General features: G+C 45.0%; 1 protein-coding gene across 1 annotated transcript in view; it reads right to left on the bottom strand.

The window, feature by feature from the left end:
- The window catches only part of slc8a3 (solute carrier family 8 member 3), a 177,526-nt gene extending 172,817 nt beyond the window's left edge, over positions 1-4,709 (bottom strand). Inside the window, exon 1 of the mRNA XM_063223935.1 lies at positions 4,350-4,709. The gene's annotated coding sequence lies outside the window, so the exon portion shown is untranslated. The remainder of the gene's footprint in view (positions 1-4,349) is intronic.
- Between the last annotated feature and the right edge of the window lie 3,630 nt (positions 4,710-8,339).

Here is an 8,339-nt window from a genome sequence, read left to right as displayed (position 1 = left end):
TCTGATCTGATGATAACATTGGAAATAAGTGGAGATCAGCGTGTCATTTTGGAAATTACAACCCTACAAACCCATGTGGATGGCAATGGATTGGACAGCACTGTATCTATTTTAATGTGATCCTACATGGTAATGTGGTTTCTCTGGCAATGCGGTGGTGGTGCCAAAGCATCCTTACAACCTGCACAGCCTCTTCCACCATGCATGCATGAAGTAGAAGTTAAAACAAATCCTGCCACAGTTTCTTTCCACCACAGGTAACTTCAGTGGTCTACAGTTACTATAAAGCGACGTACCTGATTCTGCACGTGGGGGGCTTTCTTTTTGGGTTTGTAGTACTTTTCAGTAACACTGTCTTGTCACCTCATTAGTTACAATGGAATAACTGGTGTAACTGCTATGTAATATCATGTGCTAATGTCGTACTTAAACCATAAATTTACTTCTACTTTACTTTGGCCACCTCTGTGTCTCTCTGTTGAGTCATATTAATTGAGTAATCCTCTGAATATGGTGTAGCGGACTATCCCAGTGTTGTGAAGATGACGCGGCTATAATCAATCTATCGATCAATCAATCAATCAATCAATCAATCAATCACTTAATCAATCAAAATGATTTATGTAGCACGCTATCATACATAAGTGACATTCAATGTGCTAAAGAGAAGAGAGAAGAAAAAATATATTGTAGAAAGTATTGCAGATAGTAGATAACTATCACCAAAGGCTGATGAAAATAGAGGTCATAAATAGAGAAAATAGAGGACATGGTTATTATAATTTTGGTAACAGTATCTGTTAGTGGTGTGGATCGGCACTGCCCTCGTGATCCGATTCAATCACGATTCGGGAGGTAGCGATCCAATTCGATTCGATCCGATCCGATCCAATTCTACAATGCATTGCAATCATGATGAGGCAATACAAGTAGTCAGATACTGAGCAACAATTTATTGGCTGTTTTCTGTATCAGTCTGTATCAGTCTGTATGAGTCTTGCAATGTTTTTAAGTGCTTTTATTTAATTCAACATTCATTTGGTCCCGAAATATCCATGGAAGTAATTGAAACTTGCCGGATCGATTCTGGAACTTGCCGGATCGATTCTGGATCGTCCATGCCCCGCATCGATTCGGATCGCCGAATCGATCATTGTGACACCACTAGTATCTGTAACAGTGCCTCAGGACAATATTTCTCATTGGTTTGTCACTTACACAAACAGTTTTATCAATAGTAAATAGTTCAAATAGTTTTTATCTTGGAACCTGACATTGCATCACTTGTACTCTTCTCACATCCCCAGGCCTCACACTGCTGGAGACACATCCACAGCTGACTAATATCACTTGTAAGGACGTGTCAGGGCACGGCATTACACTGTAATGGATGCACTGAGGACTGTAAAATAAAGTGTAACCTATCTAATTTAGCAATGATTAGCACCTCAGCCACCCTGAGGCATGCCATATAATGTGACACCAAACCACACAGCCTTGGCCTTTTTCCTCTCTCGCTCTCTCTCCATCCCCACCTCCCTCTCAGTTCCTCCTCTTCATCCTCTCTCTCTCTCTCTCTCTCTCTCTCTCTCTCTCTCTCTCTCTTTCCCCCTTCCTCTATGTCTCATAAATCTATGCATAGCTTGTTTACTGTACTATCAGGTGTTGTCTATTTCCCCTACGGAGCCTTAATCACCATCTCGCCTGCGTGGTATGCACGCAAGTATGTTCACATGTAAAGAGCATTGATAACAGTGGCCCCATAAAAGAAAATGGGTGGCATAGATGGTCCTACTACCACAAACTGAGTACCCACCGCATCACTGTATGCTGTATTGCATAGCAATGTGGTGAGGTGGTGTGGCGAAAGATTTTTTTTATGCTCAAGCACACACATAACATAATGCACTCACACTCAATTAATTTCACCAACCATTTCATTTCATATTGCAGTGTATACTGTGTATGTGACGAGTAAATAGTTCTTTAACTTTAATTCCTTTCTATTGATTTGGCATTTGACTACTTTTCAAATGGGAAAGAAACAACAAATGATCACTTCTGGGGAGGTTTGTGAATTATTTATATGGTGACATTGCAAACGGAGAAGGGAGAAAACAATAATGATGCATATTGTTATCTATGTGCAGAAGAGATTTTGTGTGAGTTTCTCTGGGGTGGGTGTGGGGAGAAGGGGGGTTGTGGAGCTGCGTCTCTCTCAAGACTGCGTCCCCTCTCTCAACGAAAAGTGCTCCCGCAGTGATTGTGAGGAGGGCGCGCCCACAGCAATTAGGCGCTCCAGAATAATTACCATACTAATAATGGTTAAACGCTAATGTGTTTCTCTCTCCATTAGCTGACAGATATGTCTGCCCAGAGGACGCTGGACTGATGACAGCGTTCAAAATGCCAACCAGAACACACGGAAAGAGCTTCAGGTCGAGCATGAAAAATAGTGAGACCAAAGCACAGATCAGGGGCAGAAGACGCTTTGAATGCACAATGGTAGTTGTTTAACAGAAAATTTTAACCATGTTCAGTTTTTTATAGCCTGAAAATATATCATTTTGCAGCCAATGTAAAGCATGGAGAGTACAAGAGTCTCAATTAGCGAGAAGAGAACAGCGACCTCTACGGCAGGGTCACGAAGCCTAATAACAATGCTGAGTGGGCCCACGCAATACGTCCCCAGAGGCCATGTGATGTGGACTTCTTCCATTTTTGTGCACAGCGCAAACTCGCAACTGTTCTGCATGATGCCTGCCACGGATCAGAGAGAGAGAGAGAGAGAGAGAGAGAGAGAGAGAGAGAGAGAGAGAGAGAGAGAGAGAGAGAGAGAGAGAGAGAGAGAGAGAGAGAGAGAGAGCGCTGATGTGGAGGTGGTGGGATAGGCTACCGGGGAACCCGAGAGGCAGCCTGTGGACGAGTCTTTCCCTCCCTATTTTGGGAAGCGTCCCCGTTAAAGGAGGCGATTTGAGAACCCGTTAACAGAGCAAGGGGGCGGGGACGTCAGCTGTTGTGAAATTAATCACAGTGGGCTAAAAGAATGCACCACCCTTCGCCACCTCCGACCCCAGTTCACCTGCAAGGAAAGGCAATACTACAGGCAAACTAAGTCCGTAGGCTACTTCAATCATCACATTACTTGGAATACCAGGCACACCTCCAGTGAAATCTAAAAATGTAGGGTTAATTCAACACTTACTAAATACTACGCTGGGACCAAATACACTCTAGAAGATGTTAAACTGAGTGACTCCACAAGTGTTGAAATAACAGTGCATTTTTTTCAATAGGCCTATGTATGAAGTCACACCTGCTCTGATAAGATGACACCCCTTGTGGACCAGGACGTGTAAAAGCCATGGCGACCTGTGCATCCCCCAGTAAGGCACCTTAAGCCTATGACTAATAACTTTTGACCCTGAGCGGCCTAGTCGAATGTCCTGGCCACTTTGAATTCGATACCGCTGAACCACCGACCTGTGACGTTAGGTCACTGCCTCATATTTTCAGACATGCCTTGGCCTGTTGCCTCCCACGGCTCACAGTCACATGCGAAGGGGGCCTCGGAATCGTGGAGTGCGTGCGTGAGGCGGACACAGTGGCGCGCACAGTGAGTGAGCAATGCGTGCCTTGTGAAAGACATGCAAATGTTACCCACCGACAGCGTTTTACCGCTTGTGACAGGAAACCGAGACATTCCCTTTCGTTCTGTTCTGTGGGCTAATACACTCCGCGTCCCTTGCCAGTCACACTGGATAAAAGCGTCATCTAAATGAGTGTAAAGTAAGGTAGGCTAATGCAATTCGGTGGCGGTGGAGCATCAGCCCCATATGCACACAGAGCGGCATGGCGAGAGCCACCGCTCATCATAAATCACACCTACCCCTCCGCCCAAATTTACACAGCTCCGGATGAGCCATATCTAACAACAAGTCAAAGTTCGACCCGCCAAATGTTGTCACCACTGTTGTTTATAATGATGCAATATTTATAACGATGTAGGCTAATGACAGATATGAACGGACACAGACTATTAGGCTATTATTATTATTATTATTATTATTATTATTATTATTATTATTATTTATGTGAATGGAATATGATGCTGACGAATGTTCCATTTTTACCATGGTGGAGTAAAAAAAAAAAAAAAAAAAAAAAAGGGGGCAAGGAATATCTAATAGCCTAAGTGATAAGCGTGGTCAATCGCAGAAAAAAAAATCAAGGAGCTCGCATAATGCATAATCGTTGGTGGATAAAAGGTATACCCAACTTAAAGCACACGCACCAGCTGCTGTCCAATGCCGAAAGCCTTAGCTGACACAGTAATAACAAGCACGTACCTGGCTTTAGCTCGGCAGAGAGGGTGGCTGATTTTTGTGGGATCTGATATTGCAGAGATAATCCCCTTCGAATCACATATGTCGCCGGGAGTCTGTCTCTTTACGTAATTGGACTTTTGTCAATGTGCTTTTGACGGCGTCTATCCTCCAGCCGCCCCGTCAGACGCGAAGCCCTCCCGTGGTAGAATACCCCAGGGGCGATATCGCTCTCCTCACACGCGCACCAAGGCTGATTCCCGTGCCCGTCCAGTTCCGGTGGATCGATTGAACCGGAGAAGAGATGCCTCTCTCTGCGCTCCTTCTAACGTTAGCTCTTCAGCGCGTCTCTCTCTCTCTCTCTCTCTCTCTCTCTCTCTCTCTCTCTCTCTCTCTCTCTCTCTCTCTCTCTCTCTCTCTCTCTCTCTCTCTCTCTCTCGCTGATGGATAGACCAGACACCAGGCTGTCAGCGCGGACGAGGGAAGCGCGTTCTCAGATCGAAGCGACAGTGAAAACGGGAGCCTTGGAATCCATGCAGTCGACTCGATTCTTCCAAGAGCCCTGGGCAACAGCGGCGTCCTCCCCCCTTCTCAGGTTTCCGTTAGCGTAGAAATAGTCGAGCGCCGCCAAGGCCCAGCCTGCTTATTTAAAACAATGTCAGGAATACAAAAAATGGACCTCGACGCCACCCATGGAGGAGGTCAAACTGAGCCAGGAAAACGTTTTAATCCATCTTCTGTTCCTCTGGAGAGGATGGTCTCTTTTCGCGTCATATCTGTCTCATGCAGCAGCACGAACAGTCGCAACCTAACCTAACAGCCGGTCTTTTGGAACAGTTTTCACATCCTCGCTTCCCCTCCTGCAGGATCACAGAGCGTTGCCGTGGATGGGGTATCCATTCGCTCGACCATCGCAGAGGATGATTCAAATTGCGAATCTCAGGCAAGGGTAGGCTAATCTTTCCCTCCCCGCTCCAACCTCCGCCCCCTTCTCCAAAATGCACATAGGCGATCTCTCTCTCTCTCTCTCTCTCTCTCTCTCTCTCTCTCTCTCTCTCTCTCTCTCTCTCTCTCTCTCTCTCTCTCTCTCTCTCTCTCTCTCTCTCTCTCTCTCTCTCTCATGCACACTCAAGCACACACACTCTCCTACGTCATCCTATCAGCTGGAGGAGAATGTCTGCACACCGGCTTCTGTACCCAAGCGCAACCGGGAATGGAGGAAGGGATGGAAGCTCGAACTACACGCGATGTTTAATCAGACTTGCCGGAAACAGACCGTCTCAGCGGAAAAAGCCCGCGAGACCTCTGAGCTGCAGCGTGCAGCAGTCCTTAAACATAGCCAGCATACGGCGATTTCGAGTTAGTTTTGCATCTCTATCTTTAGAAACTGGCAAAGAGCAGAGCAGCCTTGTTAAGACCATAATAGCAACAATTCTGTGCTGTCTTCTCCGCTCTCAACAAATTTCAGTGATGATAATCAACCACTGAGTGGTGTATAGGCTGTACTTGCTTATCTATCATGGGAATGCCAATGCCGAGATGTGGAGTGGTAGCCAAGGTTTTGCACTATTAAGTTGCTATGTTCTCTCTCTCTCTCTCTCTCTCTCTCTCTCTCTCTCTCTCTCTCTCTCTCTCTTTCTCTCTCTCTCACACACACTCTCTCTCTCCCTCCCTCTCTCTCCCTCTCTCTCTCACACACACACACACACACACACACACACACACACACACACACACACACACACACACACACACACACACACACACACACAATGAGGATTCCAAGACTCCACACATGCATGCACTCGCCAATACACACATGCGCGCACATACGCACACAAGCATATGCACGCACAGACCATACGTGCCCTCACACATGCACAAATGCACACACACACCGGGAAGCTGACTGGGGGGTGGGGGGGCGGCAGAATTGGACCCTAATTTGGTTAGGCTGGGTTAGGTTTCTTTATTAGTCTCCACAAAGGAGAAATTTGTCTCGGAGACAGGGAGGTTGCAGCATCATAAAACACATAAGAGACATTTGACACCAACACAGCTCAGTACACACACACACACACACAGCTCAGTACACCCCCCGACCCCCCAATCCCTCAACCAATCACACCTTCACTCTGTAATAAATATTGACGTTACATCCATTCCATCCACTACATTGTTTGTATTAGGTTTGTCCCGGGCCCACCCAAAGCTGTCAGCGGTCCTGCACACACACACACACACATGCGCGCACCATGTAATTGAGATTTTCCTGCTCATTGCGCCCCTCGAACTCACCACCTCCTAGTCAACGCATCTGTTTTCTTGGTTGCAGTGTTTTAATATGAAAGTAGATACAGAGTAATCCAAGCCACGCCCTCCTAGTGACGCAACACCTTCAGCATTGTTTCTGGTCAGGCCAGGAGCAGTACAAATATCATTTCTGAGCTCCAGAGAACTCACCCACTTTGTTGGGAAGCAACCAACTTTGAGCAGCTCCAACGACCCTGGGTAGAGGCGTGTTCAAGGCAGTGACGTGGTTTAAGCAGAGACGTTCTATTGGGACTAAAAAATATGTTTGGTTTAAACTTCGGCACAGCCTTTTATAACCTCGATCAGTGGCAAAGCAAGGGAGACGGGTTAACCAGGCAGCTGTTTGGGAAACATTATTTGTTATCTCCTTGGTCAGACCAACATCTTGGTACAAGATTTGAAAGTTGATGATAATCAGGCAAGAACAGTATGCCATCTCTGAGCCATAACACATGTTTTTTCTCTGCTCAACAGCATGTCACCAGACAGGGATGGTTTATGACCAGGGCTGGACTGGCTATCTGGCATAGCGGGTATTTCCCAGTGGGCCCCGCACCCGTGTGGGCCCCTATTTTCTGAAATGTATATATGGGTCATTCTACAATTCGGCTGCGCTTTTAAGTCCATGGATTTTATTTGCCAATTCCACTAACTATTAACTGCATCCAATGTTGTTTTGGACATTAACACACATTTATCTTTCATATAATACAGAAAGTGAAGACATTGCATTATTTCCCTCAGCAAGAATGAATATTTAATTCTGGTTTTGGGCGTTTTCATGCCGTCCTGTTTTCCAAATGTCAGATTCAGTCTTCATATTAGCATGTAAAGAAACTTGTTTTGCCCAAGACGATTGCAAATGTTGATTCACAGTAATCATCACAATATGACAAAACTGTCAGAAAGACCATTGTGCTTTCCATTATACATGAAATTTGCCATTTTGTGTGTCCATAAAAACTATGTTAACCGTGTGACGGTCTGAAAACCCCTCCATAAATCAGTAATGGTTTGGTCTTAGGCCATACGAACAACATCACGTGATGTCATAACCTCTTTGGCAGGATATGGGAAGACTTGGTAAGTTTTGAGCTCCATCCATCCATAATTTAATCCATTCCTTTTCATGTTCTCATTGCGGGAAAATTGCCTGTCAACTGTGTTATCAACATATGCATAAGAATCTAAATTAGAAATCACATGTAGAACACAGAAACACAGAAAAAGCATACAAATACATGAATTGATTAAGTTGTTGTGGTGGAACTTCTGAGGTCCTCAGTTAGCACAACACCATAAAAAAGGCTGAAATGTCAAGCCGTGTTACCATTAATGGTGGTACACATCAGCTATGACAGTTGAGGAGGAGTATGTTATTGCCAATTTATCTCCATATTGACAGACAAACAAAAAAAATAATTTGTGTTCTAGAGATAGGTTTGTCTGCTGTTTTTTCTCCTAAAAAAGTGCCGAGTTGTTCCACTGCACTGTTGACCGTAACACAGTTGAGTAACACGGTTGACTGTTTTGAAAGTGTTTTTGTGCTATTTATCCCCTTTATGTTGGAAAAATCCTATGAACAGACACTATGGATTATCTCTGGAGAGGGAAGTCTTGTGTAAGGAGGGTGACTAAATTCAAATCAGACGTTACATGGATTTATAATGAAAAATGTGTCAGTCTGTATCACAGTGAATC

This window comes from Engraulis encrasicolus, chromosome 19, assembly GCF_034702125.1.
Source record: "Engraulis encrasicolus isolate BLACKSEA-1 chromosome 19, IST_EnEncr_1.0, whole genome shotgun sequence".
Classification (NCBI taxonomy): domain Eukaryota; kingdom Metazoa; phylum Chordata; class Actinopteri; order Clupeiformes; family Engraulidae; genus Engraulis; species Engraulis encrasicolus.
Note: the sequence above shows the minus strand (reverse complement) of the source record. Positions and strands in the feature narration are given on the sequence as shown.